This window comes from Helicoverpa zea, chromosome 27 (genome assembly GCF_022581195.2).
Source record: "Helicoverpa zea isolate HzStark_Cry1AcR chromosome 27, ilHelZeax1.1, whole genome shotgun sequence".
NCBI lineage: Eukaryota > Metazoa > Arthropoda > Insecta > Lepidoptera > Noctuidae > Helicoverpa > Helicoverpa zea.
In genome coordinates, this window is record NC_061478.1 from 2,477,641 (window position 1) to 2,502,594 (window position 24,954).

General features: G+C 39.6%; 1 protein-coding gene and 1 long non-coding RNA gene across 2 annotated transcripts in view; one reads left to right on the top strand and one right to left on the bottom strand.

Moving 5' to 3' along the window:
- LOC124643304 (dymeclin) overlaps positions 1-24,954 on the top strand; it is a 68,063-nt gene that overhangs the window by 14,822 nt on the left and 28,287 nt on the right. The gene's annotated exons all lie outside the window — the stretch shown is intronic.
- LOC124643306 lies at positions 1,107-3,116 on the bottom strand. Its single transcript, XR_006985906.1, has 3 exons — positions 2,922-3,116; positions 1,832-1,959; positions 1,107-1,343 (listed from the first exon to the last, which is right to left on the bottom strand). It is a non-coding gene; the product is annotated as an uncharacterized LOC124643306 (long non-coding RNA).

Genomic DNA, 24,954 nt, shown 5'->3' on the forward strand with positions numbered 1-24,954 from the left:
GTGAAGGAAAACATCTTGAGGAAACCTGGACTATATGTATAGTCTGAAATCACCAATCAAGAGCAAGCGTGGTGATTAATGCTCAATCCTTCTCCATGTGAGAGGAGGCCTGTGCCCAGCAGTGGGACGATAAAAAAGGCTGTAACAGTAAGGCGATTATCACACTGCCCCGCATGATGCAGCGTAGTGCGTGGATGCGTTTTTTTTCCGTTGCTTGTAAATATCTCTGTTTGTATGGAAAACACGCATAGTCCAACACACTGAAAATGCATCCACGCGCGTTCATGCGGATCACGCACATACATGCGGAGAAACACGCACCCCCGCGCGTAGGTGCGGGGCGAGACGCAAGGTATGGCACACTGAATCCCGCATTGCCGCGCGTGATTTTGAATGGGCGTGACGTGTATATTTGAAAATGGAAGCCGCCGTGCGTGAATCTACTAAACGCACCTACGCGCGTGAGTGCGCGAAAAACCCGCACGATGATGCAGATCTGCACTCCCGCAGGAACGCGCGTAGGTGCGTCGACACGCAAGATGCAGCGTGATGCGGGGCAGTGTGAAGATCACCTTACAGTAATTTCTTATGATATAACATTTGGTAAGGCATATTCAAATAATGTCACTTTCATTTACTGTTTTGGGATAAGGACATGAGGATGATTTCATTTATTGTTTCTATGGGAAAAAAGCTCTTAAAGCAAAATAAATACACATCAAGCTTGAAGTGACAAATGTGACGTCACAGTTTATATTTCACACAAATTGCATAAAAAAAAAATTTTTTTGTTAATACAATAAATGTATTGAATTTGACCAGTCGTCAACTGATGTTTCGTCAATTACATATTATCAACATTGCAGTTCTCAAATCTCCAATTAGTCCTAGTTTCGCCATTTTGATATCCGAACCGTTTTCAGTTGTCAAATCGCTGATGTGAGCAATGGGCGGCAAGTATACGACTGGTTATGGTTTGGTTATCGTTATAGTTAAATGGTGCAACTAACTATAGTTATCGGCACGGATAATGAGCTCTCGGCGGAAGAGTGGGGATCGCTTTGCGCACCGTACACTTATGGCAATAAACCAATAAATCAATTCTGCGCAGGTGAAGGTCAGGGCTCAATATCCTTGCCGATGATAATATATGCTGTAAAAAATCATTTTTACTCGTTTTTCTTCTTTCCCTTTTTCTTTTAAACCTGCTTTCGTTATTAATTCTGTTCGTAAACTGATTGATCAAGGTGTGAGTTTTCCACTGGCTTGTTCTTAAAGATGTTCCAGTTGATTCCGCGGCAGAGTATTTGTGTGAACTATGAAAAGTGGCGCTTTATTTGTACCTGAAATTACAAAATCAATTAGCAATATCTAGACATCCCTACTAATATTAAAAATGCGAAAGTGCAGGACCTCATGAGTGCATCCGGCCGTACTCTCGCTGTGGGCATATTAGGCTGACAAAGTGTAGTCTCAATATAAGACATGTCATCGACACGAAAGAAGAAGAAGAATGCGAAAGTAACTCTGTATGTCTGTCTGTCTGTTACGCTTTCCGATTAATAATTCCGATAAACCACTGAACCGATTTTAATAAAATTTTGTACAGAGATAGAGTTGACCTTGAGAAAGAACATAGGATAGTTTTTATCCCTTACTTTTGAAGAGTTCTCTTGGAAACGCGATATAACCGAACTCCACGCGGGTGAAGTCGCGGGCGGAAGCTAGTTTATATACAAACAAATGTAGTGCGAGTCCTTACGCAAAACGATTTTTACAGGCAGGATATCTATTTTTTTGCTGTTGTGAAGAAGAAAGAAAAAATTTTTACTGTTATTATTTTTCTTCTTAAACTGATTAATCAAGGTTTTGATTTTCCACTGGCTTGTTCGTAAATATGTTCCAATTGCCTCGGCGGTAGAATATTGTTGTGAACTATGAAAGGCGGCCTTTTTGTACCTGAAATTATAAAAGGTTACTGAAATCTATTGGAAAGAATATTATTTTTCTGAACTAGCTCCCGCCCGCGGCTTCGCCCGCGTGGTGTGTTGATGAAAATGTGTATCTACAGACCAAATTTCAACCAAATCGGTCCATCCGTTTTTGCGTGGAAGAATAACAAACATATGTACATCCATACATTCTCACAAACTTTCACATGTATAATATTAGTAGGATGTTTTCAGGTGCAAAAAATACTGCTTTATTTATTGACTAGCCGTTTTCCCGCTGTTTCCCTCGCGTCCCGTGGGAGCTACTGCCCGCACCGGGATAAAATATAGCCTATGTTACTCGCAGATAATATAGCTTTCTAATGGTGAAAGAATATTTAAAATCGGTCCAGTTGTTTTTGAGTTTATCCATTGCAACCAAACATACAAACAAAGTTTTCCTCTTTATAATATTGAACATTGACAAGATAGTGAACTATCCACGAAGCAACCGCACGGAATGTTGCTTGACCTTGTGATAGGTTGGATCATCAAAATAATTACTTATGTAACTTATGGACACTCTCAGAGACTTTTAATGGTTACTTAAGCCGTTCCTTAGTGCAGAATTTATATGAGAATCCGTCACTAAGGAGTGACTTATGTACCCCTTGGTAAGACTGGTGTCAGACTTACTGGCTTCTGACTACCCGTGACGACTGCCAAGGATGTTCAATGACAGCCGGGAACTACAGTTTAACGTGCCATCCGAAACACAGTTATTGGTGTCTAAGATATCCTTAGAAAGTACATACAAACTTAGAAAAGGGCTAGAATTAAGGTAAGAATCTAAAATTAAAATTAAAGAATCTTGGACATCAATAACTAGTTTGTGAAGAAAAATGTATTTTTATGAAACTTAGAATAATGTGTCTCAAAAATATATCCCAAAGTTTTATCCACTACATAATTAAAGAAATATTCACTAACCTTTGTTCTTGTTATCAGCAACAACCAGTAGAAAACACAAGAACAATATATATAAAAGCTTCATTTTTACTAAAGAAGTTAATATTGTATGGAGTGCAACAACGTTGTGGCTAAAGAGGCAGTCAGAACAAGCATTTAATACTGAGTACACCTAATGTTATGCACTCAATAAAGTAGAAAACAGAAGTACAACTTATACAGGAATGAATTTTATTCAGTGCGCAAACTTTGTCAACTTATAGTTAAATAAGTTTTATAGATACTGAAAGCGAAAAATGTTTATTTTGTAACCAATTGTACGGTCACAGTCGTCATGGTAGGCACGGCGGCAACGCGAAACCGGTTTACTGAATTACTTACTAATAAAATCCATAAATAGTCCTATGAAAGATGTTTTCATAACAGCGCCTGAACAATTTTTAAAGCATTTCTTTCGTATGAAGGTGTAAAAAGAAATTAGAGAGTATGCCATATTTTTTTAAACATTTTTATCTTTTTTTTGAGATACGTCACATTGTTATAGGACGTGGGGCAATTTTGATCCATCTTCTTTGTATAGATTATTATTAGTTAAACTCAAGAACGACTAAACTGAACTGGGTGAAAACTGGCCATTCTCAGAACCAGGAACCTAAAGTAGTTCCCATCTGATTTTTTCAAAATTGGACTAGTACTTCCTGAGATTTCATCCATAGTGAAACCTAAGTTTTTCTCAAGCTATTTATCCTCAATACATACTCGCCTTGAATGACAATCATATAAAATACGCAGCATAACTTCTGATATCTTCCTGTTTTATATACTATGGATAATTCCTATAATTTTTCCTTAATACGGGATTACTCATTACTCATTCAAAAGGGGCACGAGCCAATTCAACTGTTTAGTCCTTTGTTTGAAAAGAATTGGTCTCATCGCGAGCATAATACTTTTGATTCAGATACGCGGTGGAAAAAGTCCCTTTTTAACCGACAATTACGATTACAAAACCGACACAATTTTATTTGGGGGCGGCGCAGCATGTTTTCTCCTTCCATACTCTTCTGTCTGCCGTTATCTCACAAGTAACATTCTTTCTTACCATATCTACTTTCACACAATCCATCCTTCGTTTCTTTGGTCTTCCTCTTCCACTATATCCGTCCACATTCATACTCATCGTCTTCCTCACAACATGATTCTCATTCCTCCGCATCACATGCCCATACCATGACAGCCGGTTTCCACGCAGTTTTTCTGATACCGGCGCTACTTGCAAACTTCCTCTTATATACTCATTCCTGACTCTATCCATTCGCGTAACGCCACACATACCTCTTAACATTCCAGGATGGGTTAAGTTTTTGGGGTGTGTATTGTGTATGTATTTCTGCTGACATCATCAGGCCCGCCGTAAGCGGGCGTGCAAGGCGTGCACCGCACGCGGGCGGCACGTCCTAGGGGGCGGCAAATCGAGTGACTTATCACGTAATATTAAAAAAATACAATATCTTTTTACCAATTATTTGATTTCAATATTTCCGAACACAGCAATAGCCGCCCTCGCTTTGGTCGTCCCCTATCAATTTTGACGGGTTCACCCTTTGCATCCCCAAAAAAATTCGCGCTCGCTGCGCTCGCGCCTCCATGTCAGATATCGCAGTTAGTAGCGGTAGGGCGCGGTTGGGCGACGGCCCAGGGCGCCGGATATAAGGGGCACCGCAGGCGCCCCCACCAATCCTTGATCAGAATGTTACTCCTATTTTTGTTTTAAATTTCATCAAAGATTGCAACTTACAAGAACTGTATCCAAATGAATGGATAGCATCAGGGCCATCTTAACTTATGGTGCAGCGTATGCGAATAACCCGGGCGCCGCGGGCTCAGGGGCGCCGAAGCGAATTTGTGTTTAATTCCGCGTTAAATTTGAGAAATTCTCGAACAAACACTACTTTTATGTCCCAAAACTCAAAAATTTTCGCGCTCGCTCCGCTCGCGGTTTCCTTACTTTACGCTTCAATTTTTTATCACATATAGCTACTTTTAATGTCCCAATACTCAAAAAAAATCACGCTCCCTTCGCTCGCGGCTTCTTCACTTCACAGTCGTTTTTTATTATATATGTTTAGGACTTTTAGTGATCCAAAACTCAAAAATTTTCGGGCTTGCTTCACTTTACAGTTGTTTTATTTTTCAACAATATTTTAGTCTACCCTAGCAAAAAGGTAGCGTCGTTTTTGAGTTCTTTTATTAATAAGAAAGTAACTTCTAGTTTCCATATGAACTTTCTTATTTACGGTACTACTTTAAGTCCCAAAAATATAATACATAGGCGCCAACACCAACAAAGAGTTATGTACGTTTGGGCAAAATTTTAAGTAATTTTTGTTTTGAGTTCTAAAATATAACAAAAAAATTCGCGCTCGCTTCGCTCGCGCAATCATAAGACATGTTCCGGTGTTTTTGCATTCACCAACCAGCAATAACTTATGTACGATTGGGCTACATTTTACGTAATTTTTGCTTCGACTTGTTAACTATAAAAAAAAATATTCGCGCTCGCTTCGCTCGCGCAATCGGTAACTACACACACCTCTGTTTTTCGTATGGGTTTGAATTGCAGTTGAAGGGCGCCGTAGAAATCTCGCCCAGGGCGCTGGTAGAGTTAAAACCGGCACTGATCGCAATTTATCTTTGTTTAATTGTTGAGGCATTCTATTCCGAAAAATCATTTTTCGCGCACGTCCGTTATAGCTTTTTGTTCACTTTGGCTTTTTATGATATGTTTACTTCATGAAAACTCTAAGGAAAAAATCGCGCTCGCTTCGCTCGCGGCTTCATGTACATTAGCACTTCATTTCTGTGCATATCTTACTTTTTGACTTTGCTTTGTTAATTTACAGTGGTTTTTATTTGTTTTGTGTCCTTAGACTAAAAAAATTTCGCGCTCGCTTCGCTCGCGCTTCCTTACATATGAAATGTGTCTCATGCGTCGACTTTTTCAACGGGAAACCCACCAAAAACCATTAATAACATATTTTACTGAAATTATACATTGCTAAGGTAAACGCGGGTGAAGTCGTCATGCCCCAATAGTCGTCAATTAATCTAAAAACTTTTATTTATTTTTTCTATTGAACTTAAAATGGGCCGGTTTATATGTCAACATATTGTTGATAACATATTGCACAATTGAAATGACAATATGGGGTTTTAACAGTCATGGTATCGGAGATATGTTAGTCGAAACGTGTGTACCCTAACAAAATCGTTTTTTCGTGAAGTTCAGCTGTCAAAAGTGAAGCTCAGCACGTGGTTTTGTGTTTTGATTTACATGACTCCAGTGGTGTCTGTGGTATGTTTCTTTGTTTAATTGGATTGTTAAGTTTATTTGCTAACGATGTAATATGCAATTTGGAATACTTTTAACATAGAAGATATATTTTTTTAATGTGACATCTATTGGTACTTTAAAACTCCCATTTGACCCAAAACTCGTCAATTTTAGAATTATTATGACGACTACTGGGACATGCTCAATAGTTGCACCTAAACTCGTCATAATGAGGATATTTTGTGTTTTACAGTACAAAATGCGAATAAATAGCTAATATCGGGACTTTTTCAACATTGTTAACTCTCTAGGACAAACATATTTAAGGTTTAGACTACAATTGTTGATAATACTGTGTTTGACTTGACTGTTCTTACACTATGCTTTTTGTTCGAAATAACTGCATGTCGTCACGCGTATTGTACCGCGTCTCCCTAACGTGTCTTCGCCTGTATAAAAATTATGTCATTCAACTAGCTAACTGTTTTGATGCAAAAAATATTAAAATCAGTTTTAAAACTAAGATGACATAGCTTCCAGCGCTGTCACTTCTTTGCTTGTCGTATTCGATATTGATGGGTAAAGAGTTATCTTAAGTGAGATTTTTTTAATTTAAAATTGTATGTACCTGGTGATTGCATCATCGTCATTTTAATAGCAGATCATGACTGTAAGAAACTACAAGCAAGAGGGCCTTTTAAAAGTCATAGAAGCTGTTTAGAATAGAATAATGAAATTCTAAACCGCCGTGGAACGCCGGCTTAGAATTGCGTTCCCCCAAATCACCCCGTGGGTGTCGTAAGAGGCGACTTAGGGACAAACCGGAGGTCGGACAGCAGCGCCCTCCGTGTACCGCACACCCTCACTGCGATCGCCAACCCGCCTGCCAAGCGTGGCGATTAACGGCAAATTATGATTATGATAGGCACAGAAACTAGGCCCCTAGTCCTCGGCAGCTCCGCTATCCCTGGCGCGAGTAGCGGTCAAGGTAACGGCGGAGCAGGGGGCGCTAAGAATCCCCGGAAGAGATCCGGCTACCCACCCCCACGACGACTGGCCCTGGTAACACACAACATACGCACATTGAGGACTGATTAAAGGATCTGCGAGCTGGGAAAGGACTTGAGCAAGTTACATTGGGACATTATAGGGTTATGCGAAGTCCGTAGAGAGGGAGAGGACACCGTAACCCTGAAGTCTGGTAACTTGCTCTACTACCGGGAGGGCGACCTATAGTCCCAAGGTGGTGTCTGGTTTCTCGTTCACAAGTCCCTCGTGAGCAACATAACAACCATCGACAGTGTGTCGAACAGGGTGGTATACCTAATACTCAGAATATCCGAAAGATATTCGCTGAAGGTCATTCAGGTGTACGCACCGACCTCGTCACACTCCGATGATGAGATGTGTGATGTGGAGACTATGTATGAGGACGTAAGTAGAGCCATACATAGTTCCAAAACCCATTTGACTTAAACTTTAATGCTAAGTTGGGAAAGAAAAGCGGTGATGAGTTGAGAGAGGGGCAATTTGGGTATGGGCAACGGAACCCTAGGGGACAGAGGCTGGCTGACTTTCTGGAGAAAAAGGGACTCTTCATGATGAACTCTTTCTTCTAGAAGCCGCCTCACAGGAAATGGACCTGGCTAAGTCCCGATGGTTTCACGAGAAACGAGATAGACTTCTTCATTACCGACAAGAAACGGGTATTCAGCGACGTCTCTGTGATCAATAGGGTAACAACCGGTAGCGATCACCGATTCGTAAGAGCCTCGCTGAATATTAATGTTAAACTTGAAAGGTCCAGTCTGATGAAGTCTAAGCTCCGACCTACTCGGTCCCATATTCAAAACCCAGAAAGCTTTCAACTCGAGCTCTCTAATCGCTTGGCTTGCCTTGAGAACCTAGCGTCAGTGGACGAGATCAACGACGGGCTAGTGGAAACTGTCCGCACGGTAGGGTCTAAGTTTTTTAGACCCTGCCGTAAAGATAGACCTCAAAAACTGACCAACCAAACCTTAAACCTCATGACTGAACGACGCTTGCTACAGTTGCAGTCTTCCAGCGACGCGAAGTCATATAGGCAGCTCAATAGACGAATATCTAAGTCCTTGCGACACGATCTGCGTCTCTTTAATACAAATCGTGTTAAAGAGACCATACAGCGAAACCAAGGCTCGACGCCTTCAAGCTCCTGGAATGGGATGGACTTGGCATCAACATCAACGGCGAATACATCACTCACCTTCGGTTTGCCGATGACATTGTAGTCATGGCAAAGTCGATGGAGGAACTCAGTATGATGCTCGATGGCCTCGACCGAGTTTCATAACAGGTGGGCCTGAAAATGAACATGGACAAGACGAAAATTATGTCAAATGTCCATGTTGAGCCCACCCCAGTCTCTGTTGAAAGCTCGGTACTCGAAGTTGTTGACTCATATATCTACCTAGGACAAGTAGTCCAATTAGGTAGGTCCAACTTCGAGAAAGAGGTCAATCGCCGAATCCAACTCGGCTGGGCAGCGTTCGGGAAACTACGTAATATCTTTGCGTCCGACATACCTCACTGCCTCAAGACGAAAGTCTTCAATCAATGTGTGTTACCAGTGCTGACTTACGGCACCGAACCGTGGTCTCTCACTATAGGCCTCATCTCAAAGCTCAAAGTCGCTCAAAGAGCTATGGAGAGGGCTATGCTCGGGGTTTCTCTACGTGATCGAATCCGAAATGAGGCGATCCGTAGACGAACTAAAGTCACCGATATAGCCCACCGGATTAGCAAGTTGAAGTGGGCAGGCCATATTTCTCGCAGAGCAGATGGCCGATGGGGTCGAAAAGTGCGTGGTGACCACGGACTAGTAAGCGCACGCAGTGTCCACCAACAAGGTGGACAGACGACCTTATAAAGGTCGTCGGAAGACGCTGGATGCAGGTCGCCTCCAACAGGTATCTGTGGAGATCCAAGGGGGAGGCCTATGTTCAGCAGTGGACGTCCTATGGCTGATATGATGATTAATGATTGTGGCGTTTATTTTTTGAAAACTGATTATTTTATTTTACAATTTAAATATTTTAATAGTAATAATTTTACTCGTGCCACATAGGCACATGACTGCACGGTTATTACGATTAAGAAATATAACATATAGGTACATATTTTATAGACTGATTTTGTGATTCCAAGCGTTTGATAGTTAGGAATATAAATTACAATGCAATTATGTATCTGTTTTTAGATTATGACTCTAAATAGATTCTAAATAGAGATTTGATTTTCTATATATCTACCTAATGTTTCTAAGGCGCAAGTATGCTTAACAAATTCAACCACAAAAAAATGTACTTAACTTGAACTTTATGTTCAAGAGCAGAGAGTTTACATTAGCATTAAAAGTTGACGAGTATTGGGAATATTTGACGAGTATCCGTACAAATCAGACGACTATTGGTACAAATCGCCCTTTTTTTACTTTTGCCTTAATAAGTATATAAACCCATCAAAATGATTAAAAAAACATTAGTTACTTAGAATAACGAATAAATACTCTATGACGTCATGCAAAAATTTTCATTTTCTATTGAATATTTAACACACAGTAGCGCTTCAAAGTCAGTGATTTCCGAAATCCGACGACTATTGGTACGTTTACCTTATAGATATTTAATTTCGTTAGTTTAAGTTACCCATAATCTGTTCTAAGCACTTTGATATACATTATGTTGGTACCTACCCATTAATCACAATCTTTCAATACATAGGGGCCACTTGGGTAATGATTGCACTGTATTGATGCCCTAAGCAATTGCTTAGTCTGCTTATGGGCTAACCCAGGACTTCTTAGGTTACTCTAAGACTTAGAGCATTTCAAGTAAATAAAAAGTTATGTGTAATATGTTATGTACTTATTGCAATATTTATGTATCCAAAAGGAAGTGCGTTTTCTGCAATCAGAGCGGTGCATGTACATATTTTTTTCTGTTGGACAAGTAAAATGGATATGAATGGGCGGGGGGGTCCGGTCCCCCTGGACCCCACCCCTTATATATTTTTTGACAAAACCCAGTATAATATGTAGTCGTAGGGCGGCATAATCGGTTTTGCACGCGGGCGAACAAACAGCTAGCGGCGGGCCTGGACATCATATAGAGATTTTAAGGACATGTATAAAAACAAGGGGTAGGATTGCCCGCCAAATTCCCTGGCTGGAGGCATTAAATTCTTGGCATCCACAGAGAAAAGTCCGGTTAAGCAGTACACGGCCTCCTAGGCTGAACTGCGAGATGCAATACAAAAAAAATACCCGCCAAATATCTTGGTTAAGGAGGTCCGATAGGCAGTCGCTCTATGTATGTGGCGATCTGTTATTCAGATACCTTCGGTCTGGGCTAGACAAATGATGTATCATTTGATTTTTAGAGTGACTCTTGATTTGATTGTGAGAGTGATACTGGATACCTTTCCCCAACTGTGTTGAGGTCGGCTTCCAGTCTAACAGGATGCAGCAGAGTACCAGAGCGACTGCCCACCTGGCCTTCTCAACCCAGTTACTCTAATAGTGTTAGTTTGAACAAAGGATATATTCAAACCCACAATAGTTATATTTTTTTCAAAAAGTCTCGCAACATGGCACGCACACTTTAATTATTTTCGTAGAATATTTGCAAGGGTCAATGACTTTCAGGTATACTCCCTTTTCCCTGTACTTTGCTCTGCTGTTTACAAATTCAGTTCTAGCGCGGTTCCGTTGAACAATTGGATCACAATCCATACAAAATTGCCCCTCGTCCTTTAACAAATTGACATATCTAAAAAAATGTTTAAAAAAATAATGGCATACTCTCTAATTAATTTTTTTTACACCATCATACGAAAAAAATGCTTTAAAAATCGTTCAGGCGCGCGCCTCGTTGTCACTATCCGCCTTAATGGAAAGTTCTCATCAATACGAATAATATAAGACCAAATACGAGGTAGTTTACATATCGTCGCCCAGCAGTGAAAACTTCGGATGTCTCATTTCCTCGAAAAAAATATATATTTGTTTTTTGTATTGATAAACTCGGTAAGCAGAGATTACTCTTGCAAGTTTTCAAATCAGCTACTCCTAGCGCTATTTATGTCGTTCTATGAGAAATAGTGCTGTTTCAAAATAGGATCCACCATTTTCGTCTGAATAACTGCCAGTGCGGTTGATAATAGCGTTCTTCCGGATTAATAAATAATTATTTTATTTCATTGAAAATCTATAAAAGCCAAAGGTCTTCCTCCTGTAACTATTGTTATAAACACTTGCGTGGTTTTCACTGCTGAGCGACGATATTCAGTTGTGGAGTTCTCTCGACCTTCTTTAATCTATAAAATTATAAGTCCTTGTAATAGATAGTAGTTTTGTTTGTGAGGAAATCCTCGAATTAAACAAACACGAATTAAAATACAATTCGTTTTCAGCTGGGTAGTTGACTAGGACTTGACGGACTGAATAATAATATAATTTCTCATGATATAACATTTGGTAAGGCATATTAAAATAATGTCCCTTTCATGCGTATCTTGGGATAAGGGCAGGAGGATGAAATAAATAAAATATACATTAGGCTTGAAGTGACAAATGTGACGTCACAATTTATATTTCACACAAATTGCAGTTCAATAAATGTATTGAATTTGACCAGTCGTCAACTGCTGTTTTGTAATTACATATTATTAACATTGCGGTTCTAAAATCTCCAATTAGTCCTAGTTTCGCCATTTTGATAACCGAGCCGTTTTCAGTTGTCAAATCGTTGATGTGACCATTGAGCGGCAAGTATACGGTTGGTTATGGTTTGGTTATCGTTATAGTTAAATGGTGCAACTAACTTATCTAACTCGAGCAGGTCAAGTATATAAGGTATAGTTGTAATGGGCTCTCGGCGGACGAGTGGGGATCGCTTTGCGCACCGTACACTTGTGGCAATAGGTAAACCAATAAATCACTTCTGCGCAGGTGAAGGTCAGGGCTCAATAGCCTTGCCGATGATAATATATGCTGTAAAAAATCATTTTTACTCGTTTTTCTTCTTTCCTTTTTTCTTATAAATCTGCTTTCGTTATTAATTCTGTTCGTAAACTGTTTGATCAAGGTTTGAGTGTTCCACTGGCTTGTACGTAAAGATGGTGACTTTGTGGCAGAATATTTGTGGGAACTATGAAAGGTGGCGCGTTATTTGTACCTGAAATTACATAACTTATTAGCAATATCTATCGATTGTTGACTACGGCAACTGTTCTCATCTAAAGAGAACAGCCAACTGTGCAGGACATATTATAGTGCACAAGGAATTGCGCAGAGACTGGTGCACTCGCTATTCCTTCACTCTCATAGCCCAACGGGAAGGCAATCCGACACGACCGGCTGTCATTGAACATCCTTGGCAGTCGTTACGGGTAGTCAGAAGCCAGTAAGTCTGAAACCAGTCTAGCCAAGGGGTATTGGGTTGCCCGGGAAACTGGGTTGAGGAGGTCAGATGGGCAGTCGCTCCTTGTAAACCACTGGTACTCAGCTGAATCCGGTTAGACTGGAAGCCGACCCCAACATAGGGAAAAAGGCTCGGAGGATGATGAAATGTAGTGCGAGTCCTTAAGGGCCGGCGCCCACTGACGGCGTGGCACGGCATGGCACGGCAGGTCGTGCAGTGGCATTCCGCGGCATGCCGTGGCATCCAGCTGAAAGCCCAGCCACTCTGGCATTCATGACCACCGAAATGCTGTACAAGTTTCAACCTTATTTCAGCTAGCTAGCAATCATAATTCCTCGACCCCTGAGTGTCCCATACGTCTCGTGGAATGAATAAGCAAGACACGTCATGCCGTGGCATCCTGCGGCACGTCGCGGCATCTTGGATACAAATAAAATATCTCAAGCTGGGTACTCAATTAGCAGTGTAGCACGTAACGTATCAGATACGGTATCAACCTGCAAGTGGGGACGGCTCGTCCACGGTCCTCACGAGCACACTGCGAGCCGCCTTTGCGAGCTTACAGCGCTCCACGCGCGAGCGGCTCGCAGCGGGCTCGTGCCTACGTACTCACTTGATACCGTATCTGATACGTTACGTGCTACACTGCTAAGTGAGTACCCAGCTATAGATTCTAAACTCATTGAAATAAGATTCAAAATAACTTAGTTAGCATTAAAAACCTTTGCCGTGCCAAGACGCAAAATGATTTTTACAGGCAGGTTATCTTTTTTTGCTGTTGTAAAGAAAAAAGAAAAAAAATACTGTTATTACTTTTCTTCTTAAACCCATTAATCAAGGCTGTATTGGCTGTGTTGTCCCTTTTTTGTTATCTTTGTAAATCTTTATCATTTTACTCGCCGGTAGAACTCTATCGAGAATCATGAAAGGCGGCTGTTCCGTTCCTGAAATTATAAAGGGCTCCTGTAATCTATTGGAGAAAATTGCCGGCTTTTCACTATGGGATATTGTATATATTACTTCCTAAGATATAATGTTTTATCGCTCATCAATCAAATGTTACGTAGTGATAATCTTATGTTACGTATGGACACAAGATGGTCACCCATCCACGGACCGACCGCACGGAATGTTGCCCCAAAATGATTACTTATGTAAGTCATGGACACACTCAGTGACATTTAATGGTTACTTAAGCCGTTCCTTAGTGCAGACTTTCTATGAGAATCTGTCACTAAGGAGTGACTTATGTAATCATTAAATGTCTCTGAGTGCGGGGGTTAAGAATCTAAAATTAAAATTAAAGAAACCAATAATCTTGGACATCAATAACTTATTTGTGAAGGTAAATATAATTTGATAGAAACTCAGAATCATATGTCTCAAAAAAGAATATCTCAAAGTTATTAGCCACGCAATTATATTAAAAAAATATTCACTTACCATCATTCTCCTTATCAGCGGCAATGCCGACAATCAGTAGAAAACACAAAAACAATAAATATAAGAGCTTCATTTTTAAGTAAGCTATTGACTATTGTATGAAGTTCAAAAGCGATTTGGTTAAAACGCAGTCGCAGCAAGCATTTTATTTACTTACTACTTCTATTGTCACGCGCTTAAGAAAGTAGAAAACAGAAGTTCAACTTTTTTTATGCGATGATTCCCCGCGCATCTGTACATAATGAAGATGACACATTATTATCCTAACCTGGGTAATTGGGTGGATTGGTGGGCGCCTGATCTCTTTCCGGTCGTGTCGGATTGCCGTCCCATCGGGCTATGAGAGTGAAGGAATAGGGAGTGCACCTGTGTCTGTGCAAATGCTCGTGCACTATAATATGTCCTGCCCAGCTGGCTGATCTTCCTAAATGAGAACAGCCGCCGTGGCCGAAATCGGCCGTGGACTCCATTAATTGGGTGGCGGAAGTTATATGGGGCAGTCGCTCCTTGGAAAACACTGGTACTCTGCTGCATCCGAGTGCTGCATAGTTGGGAAAAGGCTCGGAAGATGATGATGATTCTTATTCTTTTGTATATTAACCTAAAGGCTTCACTGTTGGGAAGACACACTTTTCCTGAGTATCCAGGTACGGGAAGATGTGCCCAGGAACGCGGGTGTAACCGTGAACAGCTAATCTATTTTAATATTATTAAGCTGACAATTTTGGTTGTTTGCTAGAACGCGTTAATCTTAGGAAATAATAAATTAACCAATGTGAAAAAATATTTTGGTGTTAGGTAAGCTATTTATTGAGAAAGCAGGCTACTTTTTATCCGGATGCGTAAAGTAATCTTAACTGGACATTACTGAAACCGATGGTGAAAACTACCTCTAGTAATTCCTATAATATTCCTCCATTGAACAGGTTATTCGGAAGCTCTGTTATCTGTTCTGGGACCTTTTAATTTGTTCTCAAGCAAAACAAAGCTATTTGTCCTCATTCCATACCTGGCTTGAGTAACAATCACATAAACTATGTACTCACATCACATCCCACTGCTGGGCTGCGGCCTCCTCTCACACAGAGAAGGATTGAGCGTTAATCACCACGCTTGCTCAATGCGGGTTGGTGATTTCAGACTATATAGTCCAGGTTTCCTCAAGACGTACGACGACGTACAAACTTTGAAAAGTTGCATTTTTACTTGCCTGACCTGATATCGAACCCACACCTTTAAAACTGGTTTATTGCAATTTCAACTTTATCTTCAAAGTATAAAGTTCAATGTTGAAAACTTGAAACGCAAATAAAGAATTGAGTATTGAGCATTTAAAAAATTCTAGGCGACTTGACTTCTGATATTGTTCTGTTTTATACACTATGGATAATTTCTATATTTTTTCCTAAATAGCGATTAATAGGAGTTCGCATCCGTCATTTAAAATGAGCAGGAGCCAATTAAACTGTTTAATCATTTGTCATATAACATTTGTTTCAAATAGGCGGTGGAAAAAGTCCCTTTTTAACCGACTGCGTTAGGGTGGGGGGTTATGTTTTTTATTTATATTTATAAGACTTTATGCACATTTTGCACAATGGCGGACTTAACGCCTTAGGCGTTTTCTCCCAGTCTACCTTTGGGTGGTGGAGAAATAGCAGTGGTATGTGCAGTTTTTGATATTACTTACAAAGAAAAAAAAATAGAGTATATGGATAGTAATACATAAACATAATATACATACATAGTACATTTGCCATGAGAGACAAAGAAATAAAAAACCGGCCAAGTGCGAGTCGGACTCGCGCGCGAAAGGATCCGAACCATTATTTATAAAACCGCATATACCTGCTGCAGTTATCGGTATCGAGCAAAAATTAGCAAAAATCACTTTTTGTGCGGGAGCCCCCCAAAAATATTTATTTTATTCTAGTTTTTAGTGTTTGTTGTTATAGCGGCAACAGAAATACATCATCTGTGAAAATTTCAACTCCTAACTGTCACGGTGTATGAGATACAGCCTGGTGTTAGACGGACGGACGGACGGACAGAGGAGCGAAAACAATAGGGTCCCGTTTTACTCTTTGGGTACGGAACCCTAACAAAAACGGTAGCCCCAATTAAATCACAAATTAATGTCATGGTTTTCATACAGAACGTGTCGTACCTAATCACATTAAATTAAATACGCTAATATACTGGTTAATATATGTTGATTAGCATGAAGAAAAAAATAAAATACTTACGTAAAAATAAAAAAATGAATTTTTCAAACAAAGTAATAAATAGAATAAAAATGTGCGTTAGAACACCATATAAGAGTCAAAACATTCTATACTCCTAACTTTATCTCTGCTACACATGATGTTGTAAATTATGAAAACGAAAAATGACTCCTGTGTCTAAACCACTGAATGGATTAGGTTATTTTTTTACAATTCGCCATAGAATATCATAAAGTATATTGTGATAGGATTTAATGTGATTAGGTACGACACACCCGATATATATTTAGTACTAGCTTCTGCCAGCGGCTTCGCCCGCGTGGTGTGTTGATAAAAAGTAGCCTATGTGTTAATCCAGGGTATCACCTATTTACATACCAAATTTGAATCAAATCAGTCCAGCCGTTTTTGCGTGATTGAATAACAAACATACATCCATACATTCTCACAAACTTTCACATTTATAATATAAGTAGGATATAAGTAGGACTAGCCGGTATCCCGCGATTTCACCCGCTTCCCGTGGGAACCACTGCCCGTACCGGGATAAAATATAGCTTACGCTATCTTACCCGGGAAAAGTAACCCCCCAACTTTTGGGCCTTTAGTAGGTAAAAAATAAATTGTTCTACTGTCTATTTATAGATCAGGAAAAGCTCCAAATGAGCCAGAGACCGGTTTTTACTGCTTTATAGGATAATACAGTATAAAGTTACGTTATTGACTTAAACTTAATTTCCTTATTGATATCTATAGTGATATGATTAAGAGGATATATATGTATATATCGATCTCAGTGGCGTGCACTTGGAGAGGCCTATGTCCAGCAGTGGACTGCGATAGGCCGATGATGATGATAATATTTTTTAGGTTGTTTGTGCAATAATCATCATCCTCCGAGCCTTTTTCCCAACTATGTTGGGGTCGGCTTCCAGTCCAACCGGATGTAGCTAGTACCAGTGCTTTACAAGGAGCGACTGCCTTATCTGACCCAGTTAACCCAGTTACTCGGGCAACCCAATACCCCTTGGTTAGACTGGTGTCAGGCTTACTGGCTTCTGACTACCCGTAACGACTGCCAAGGATTTTCAATGATTTGTGATTTGAACCGATTTCTGATATTCTTTCACTGTTGCAAAGCTACATTATTCCTGAATACCGTAGTTTCGAAGCCTCGAGGGTTCGAACGAACAAAAATGTCCTGTTTATTATGTTAATAAACAATTTGCTTATTTTGGGAATTTCACTTTTAGGTATAAAGATCAAGTTTCCGTCGTAAATAAAGTTTATTTGATTTTGCTCTTTAAATAAAACAGCTATATTTTTTTTAAAGTATTTTAATGTTGTTCATTTTATTTGTGTATTTTCTGATGTTTTGATCAAAACTTGTCTGAATTAAGATTCTCAGATGTTCACTTTTTAAGCGTTTTTCTTCCCTTCAGTTGTTGCTTTATTCATGTCATATTGGTTTTGTATTTGAGTGTAACTCGCTAAATATGGAGCGAGTACTTGCTTGCCTGAAAATAAATAGATTATATAAATATACAAGATTATAGATGATTGACTCAAAATCCATTTCCAGCACTTTTTGAACTTCAAAATTTACTAAAGACAGCATTCAAAACGCCCACCCTTCACCACTTCCTATGTGATTTTGCTGGGAAGAAGAAGTAGCGCAACAAACTTCCCAGCAACACCATGTCTGTCTGTTAGGTTATAAGAAACTTTCAATATACATATATGTGTATAGATATTTGGCTTACCTGGTAAATCGGCATTCGGCTTCTCATTGATCTTGTTTATAATATATTCAACAGGAATTATTGGGCTGCGTGGCACAGCAGCAGCTGAAAAAACAAAGAATATTATGCCTTTACTCACCAAAAAGTTTACATACAGTGTATTATTCAAAACTAGCTGTTTCACCCATGTTTCACCCGAGGGTCATATTCTCTGAGCTCGGTATCTCGTACTCATATTGTAGAGCTTGCCTCCGATTGTGCGATTATTCCGGAGTTCCGATTAAAAAAAATCAAAGATGGCTATTTTAGGCTAGGTACCTAATATCCGGTTGTGTAGAAGGTTGTACGCCCAAATCTAAGGACCTACTGGTCCGATTTCGAAAAATTCTTGCAGTGCATAAAATTTCCCATTTTTTGCGGAGAAGTTTTTTTATTATTAACCTATGCTGGGCAAAGGCCTCCCACTTAGCCTTCCATTTTTCTCTGTCCATCGATGTTTGTGGCCAGTCCGAGAGGAAGCTGTCCAAGACTTCTCTCCAGCGTTTCCTTGGTCTCCCTCTCGGTCGCCTTCCATCCTCATCCACTTTGTGGTGATGTTGGCCCATTTCGAAGTTTAATATAATATAAAAAAAAAACTTACTTCCATAGGCAATATCTTGCCCATAAGTGCAGCCGAACACAAAGAAAATCAACAAGATATATAAAAACTTCATCTTGAAGACGACTATATGTGAAGACTACTTGTTCAGGTGTGGCTAAAAATATATTAATGCTAGGAATAAATATGGATGCGAGTAGCCTTTCTTGCCCTTTAAGAACTTGCGCATGAGTTAAGATTGGGATACACCGTGCACGAGCGCAGTTTGTATGAACTCCCACAGCCCTTTGTATAGACATACAGACAGAATTGTGTTACTGGGGAGTTTGTTCCGCCACTTCTTCTTCCCAGCAAAAGCACATAGGAAGTGGTGAAGGACGGGCGTTTTCGGGGCTGTCTTTTGTTTTAACCTTCAAAATGTGCTGATTTTCAGCCTACTTTGAATAAATGACATTTTATCTATATCCTTGCAATTCTTGAAAATTCACATTATTAACCTTTTTACCGTCCCACTGCTGGGCTCAGACCTCCTCAGAGAAGGATTGAGTGTTAATCACCACGTTTGCTCAATGCGAGTTGGTTAACGCTCAATCCTTCTCTGTGTGAGAGGAGGCCGCAGCCCAGCAGTGGGACGATAAAAAGGCTGATGGTGATACCGATAATATAGTAAAATAGCTCGGAATATTATTTAAGTTCATTATTTATAAATTGCAAGGACCTTGTGTCTTTCTACCTTTATACAATTTTGTCTGAGAACCGGTAACTACAGCTATATTAAGAAAAAAAAAATGCCTAGGGCTCTTTTTTCTTTACCTATATTTATATCTTCGTTCGTCATTGAAATATTAAGTACTAGTTTATTTACGATTAGCCGTTTTTTCGCGGTTTCATCCGTGTCCCAGGAATTTCTGCCCGCACGCGGAAAAACTATTGCTCACATTACTCGGAAAGAGAGTAGCTTTCCAACAGTGAAAGAATTGCTGAATCGGATCAGTAGTTCCGGAGCCTTAGGCGTCGTCCTAATTGGCAGCGATCGCGCGATGGCGCGATGCGTTTTTCATCTAAGACGCCGTCCTAATTGACAGCGATTGTACGATGACATGATGCGTTTTCGTCGTTCGATGAGTTCAAACATACAGATTTCATCAGAGTGTCCTATTTGAACCTCGCAAGTGAGATAGTGAGATCGTGAGATGAAAAACGCATCGCGCCATCGTGCGATCGCTGCCAATTAGGACGACGCTTTAAGAGAACAAACATAAAATGTTTCCTTTTCTTTTTTATATTAGTATAGATTGACATTCTGAAAGCCAATCTGGCGCATTAACCAGCGTTCCTATATTAAAGAAATGTCAATTCATATATACTTTCTGTAAATGCGTCATCATCATCTCCCGAGCCTTTTTCCCAACTATGTTGGGGTCGGCTTCCAGTCTAACCAGGTGGACCTGAGTACCAGTGCTTTAAAAGGAGCGAGTGCCCTTTCTGACCTCCTCAAGCCAGTTACCCGGGCAACCCAATACCCCTTGGTTAGGCTGATGTCTGACCTACTGGCTTTTGACTACCAGTAACGACTTCCTGGAAATGCACTTCACTGTAAAATTACAAAGGGCAAAGTTTGTGTTTACGTTGTCACTTCTTCACGCGATAACGGCTGAAATATTTGAGTTCCCGGGTATCTCGGGACCCGGGAGACGTCGCGGGCGGAAGTTAAGGATAATAAACAAAAAATGGTTGCTTTACATTTAATCTTAAATTAGTATTTTATAGTCTTAGGTAAATAATCCGTATTTCCAACTCTTGTCTGGTTTTTGATGGCATTACAACGCTTATGGAGGTATTCCGCTGGTCCTGATACAATTTCATGTAACCCCTGTCGTTTACCTGAAAATTAAAATAAAAACCTGTCATTTTTTTTGTTTTTTTTTTTTTTAATTTTGCGTATTTTATATTTTTCTTTGTGCTCATTATCTTCCGAGCCTTTTCCCAACTATGTTGGGGTCGGCTTCCAGTCTAACCGCATGTAGCTGTACTCAGCTTTACAAGAAGCGACTGCCCTATTTGACCTTATTTTTTTCTTTGTGCTAATCGACATATAAGTATAATCAGTATATTAACGTGTTTGATTTAATGTGATTAGGTAGGGTGACTAGTAATTAGTAACCGATACTTGAACACGTGATTATACTCATTATTACAAACTACTTTAGTAGGTACTACTTTTTTACGGGTAAAATCATAATAATCAGTAGCAATTAGGTTTCTGAAACTGAAATAATCGCTTTCTCTCGATGAAGCGTTAAGGTATTGTGATTAAACATTTTATTCATTTTAGGCAATCCATCCAAATCATTATATCGACTACATAAAGGGCAATTACAATGATTTTCGCCTCTTTTATATGTAGTGCCTACACATGGTTCAGACGACCACCAGTCTAACCAAGGGGTATTAGGTTGCCCGGGTAACTGGGTTGAGGAGGTCAGGCAGAGCAGTCGCTCCTTGTAAAGCACTGGTACTCAGCTGCATCCGGTTAGACTGGAAGCCGACCCCAACTTAGGTGGGGAAAAGGCTCGGACGATGATGATGACATGGTTCAGATGTCATGGTATGGGCATAGTGGGCATGTGATGCGGAGGAATGAGAGTCATGTTGTGAGGAAGGTGATGAGTATGAAAGTGGACGGGTGTAGGGGATATAAGAAACGAGGGATGGACTGTGTGAAAGTGGATATGATTGGAAAGAATGTTACTCGGGAGTAGTCGGGAGATTACGGCAGATAGAAAAGTATGGAAGGGGAAAACATGCTGCGCCCAAATAAAATTGGGCTAAGGGCAGGAGGAAGGGGCTGCGAGTTGTTCAAAAGAGTTACCGCGGCCCTGGTACATAAAAGGCCTACGACGGAACACGACGGTTTTTAGTCAGTAAGAGTCTGACACTCCCTCACCGCTGCTAACCCACAGCGGGAGGGGTCATTTGATTATTTTGATTATGATGACATAGTTCAGACGACTTTTCTTTGGATACTGTCCCATTATAATTTAGTCACTTAATTTTCAAAAAGGTTGTATTCTGGTCGATTAATAGATACATACCTACACCGCTGTGTTGATGATGTCTCAACAGTTTATCCTTCTTACCAAAATTGACGACAATCATAACGAAAAATAACAAAATATAAATATGTAAACACGACTATCGCTCACAGAATATATTTAGTTTATGCCTCGAATTTACACGTTTATATTATACCTACATATACAAAATAAAACTTAACTTCTGCTATTGAGAACAAAATTACAAAATAAATGCAATTCGGAGTAACAAAACAAGTTAACACTACCGTGTAAATAGTACAAAAACACGGTCAAGATAATAAAAGTAAATAAGACCCCAGACAAATTAGCCCAGGGAGAACAAAATGACTAGCGGAGATGTCATAACGCAAAATCTACTAAGAAAGTAGCGCGACAAAATGCGGGTGTTTGGGGGACGAGGAACGTTCCTTGCTCCCTTCACGCCTTCTATGGAACCGGCACATTATTTTCAAAATACCACCAATCAATGAAAACCAATCTTTTACATATTGGTTTTGATTTGATTCAATCATGCTTGCCGTGCGTTACCGTGACCTATAAAGCTGGGTACTCACTTAGAAGTGTAGCACGTAACGTATCAGATACGGTATCAACCTGCAAGTGGGTACGGCTCGTCCACAGTCCTCACGAGCACACTGCGAGCCGCCTTTGTGTTCGCAGCGAAACCGCCACTTGGCGGGTCACTGCGAGCTTACAGCGCTCCACGCGCGAGCGGCTGGCAGCGGGCTCGTGCCTACGTACTCACTTGATACCGTATCTGATACGTTACGTGCTACACTGCTAAGTGAGTACCCAGCTTAAGAAAGAGCCTGACCTACCTTCTTTATGGCATCTCCGCTATCTTTCCTTCCTCCGTGGTATTTATACTTCCATGCTATACAGGAATGAATTTAAGCAGTGCGCAAAAAAAAACTGGTGGTCCAGAATCGTTAACAGAACATATCTGTATCATCAGTAAAAATTTTTTTTTCATTCTTTTGTCCGCCCTAAAATCAGCAAAATATGGATACCAACTATTCTTACGCGCGCCGAGCGAAGCTCCGTCAATAAACCGGTTTCGCGTTGCCGCCGTGCATACTATGACGACTGTGACCGTACTATCGGTTACAAAATAAACATCTTTCGATATCAATAACTTTTCTTTTTTGTACTAAAACACTACAAAATAAAAATATACGTATCTATAAAACTTATTTAACTATAAGTTGACAAAGTTTGCGCACTGGATAAAATTCATTCCTGTATAAGTATCTATACTTCATTGAAATATATTCTAAGTATAGAAAAGAACATTTGTACCAAGTATTAGTCCCAATACGCTATCTGTATTTTGACAAGATGTCATCCTCTTATATTTAAATCGTACAATTGACATAGGTAAATGTTCTAGTTAGATAAATGATCCAATCTATTTATTTTTCGCACCGATCACGGTGTTATTTCCTACTTTGATATACTTTGAAAATAACGACGGAGCTATAAATAAAAATAAGAAGAATACATAATTTTATGGCTCGTAATTTACCTGAATAACAAAAAAATATTACATTACTAGCTTTTTTCCCTGCGGTTTCACTCGCATCCGTGAAGAATTTATGTATGCCTTTCTTTATTACCAGGGTAAAATATAGCCTATGTTACTCGGGAATAGTGTAGTTTTCCAATAGTGAAAGAATTTTTCAATCAGTTCAATAGTAACAAATGAAAAAACGAAGGGCATGATACAATTAAGGAAATAAAAAATAAGTATGTATACATTTATTTACGAGAACATAACACATAGGTACGAAATGCTATACCTACTTACAGACATTACAAAACAACTAAGACTCTAGTTTACCGACCGATTCATAGAAAGCAGTTGATTTGTCAAAACAACTGCTTTCTATGATTTTTTTTTTTTTTTTTTTTTATACTTTTTGCACACATTTTTTAACGCCTTAGGCGTTCTCTACCAGTCAACCTTTAGGTGGAGGAGAAATTTTTTATTTTGTATTATATAATTATTTTGAATTTTCAAAAAAGTTGTTTAAGATAAACAGACGCTTAACTAGCTTAAATTACGGTGAAGAGTATTGTAATAGGGTTCACAGAGAGAGGGAAATACATACATATTTGTCCCACACACGTAAAATGGACCGTTAACAATATTTTTGCTGTCGCTGTTTAACCATTCGTATGATTTTTGTTACGATTGTAATAGTAAAGAAGTCTGGAAGCCGGGACGTTAGTACCGATTTGGGCTATCAGTGGAAGGCGTGATCCTGTAACCAATGAATAAACAAATGAACAAAAAGTATTTGGAAAATAATTAAAAAAAAGAGAACAAAAATAGTTTTTTCAAAGTAGGCTGAAACACAGCCTTTTCGAACGTCAGGATTACATGAGACAGCCCCAAAAACATCCTTCACCACTTCCTATATGTTATTACTGGGAAGAAGTGGCGCAACGAACTCCCCACCAACACATGTCTATAAATCTTTCTTATATAAAAAAAATCTTAATTATTACAATTTCAATACAAAATTATGTCATTTGTCATATACATAAAAATATGTCATCTTCTTAAGATTTCCCGTACGTGACTACAATTAGTCTGACTCTTGGCAAAATTCATGTCAGAATCGAATCCACAAAGCAGTCGTTGTTACAATTCCACGTCAGAGGCCGTCGGGCGGATTTGAGAACATACTGACACTAGGGCTTGTTAGGTGATTAAACCTGCAGCTCACTCGATAAGAAGGCTGACTAAAACCTCCGTATAACTTCTGGAACACTGTTAATGGCTTGTCTTTAACTAAACAAAATATGTAGTACACACCTTTTCTATCGGCAGCTGCTTGCGCCATCATAGTGAAAATGCAAAAATTAAACTCAAAACTAATAAAATCTTCATAGTTTTTGTATGCGTGTATTTCCCAAAGAATTTTCCTTAAGTCTGTCTTGAGACATTGTCCTACGGTTACATTTATATTATTTGCCATATGCAAAGTACTGCGTCTTTATTATAATTTTTCCTCCTTTTACATATATTTTTTATATAGCTTCCACCAGCGGTTTCACCCGCGTCTCAAGGGAAGGTACTCCGCATTCCCTATATATACTTTTTTATGGGAAAGCAAATGAAGGGGCATAAAAAAAGGTTACCGCTGT